Source organism: Echinococcus granulosus (genome assembly GCF_000524195.1).
Source record: "Echinococcus granulosus chromosome Unknown EG_S00570, whole genome shotgun sequence".
Classification (NCBI taxonomy): Eukaryota; Metazoa; Platyhelminthes; class Cestoda; order Cyclophyllidea; family Taeniidae; genus Echinococcus; species Echinococcus granulosus.
In genome coordinates this window covers 724-1,085 of record NW_020170949.1, presented here as the reverse complement: position 1 = coordinate 1,085, position 362 = coordinate 724, and positions in this window count along the sequence as shown.

Genomic DNA, 362 nt, shown 5'->3' with positions numbered 1-362 from the left:
TTTGTAGATGGCAATTTGTAGATTCCAGTTATTATGGTAATTTGAATCAAATGTTCGCCTTTTGACATGCTAATAACTTATTCACATTTTAAATTAATCAAAGTTACAATTTGTGCATTTATTTAATGTCGAGTCTTGAAATCGAAGTAAAAAAGATCAAATTTAACGTGGAAACAAATTTTACAGTTTGGACAAAACTAAATCAAATAGTATTAGGTTATCTTCGCTCAGCAAGTGCTAGCTTCTAATACTTTCGTGCTTGTAGAGCAAAATGAATGCAATGATTTGAGCATTTACTAAATCAATGCCTCAGCACCGCATTTTACAAGGCTGTTCATAAAAGCGGAGTGACAGTAGCAGTC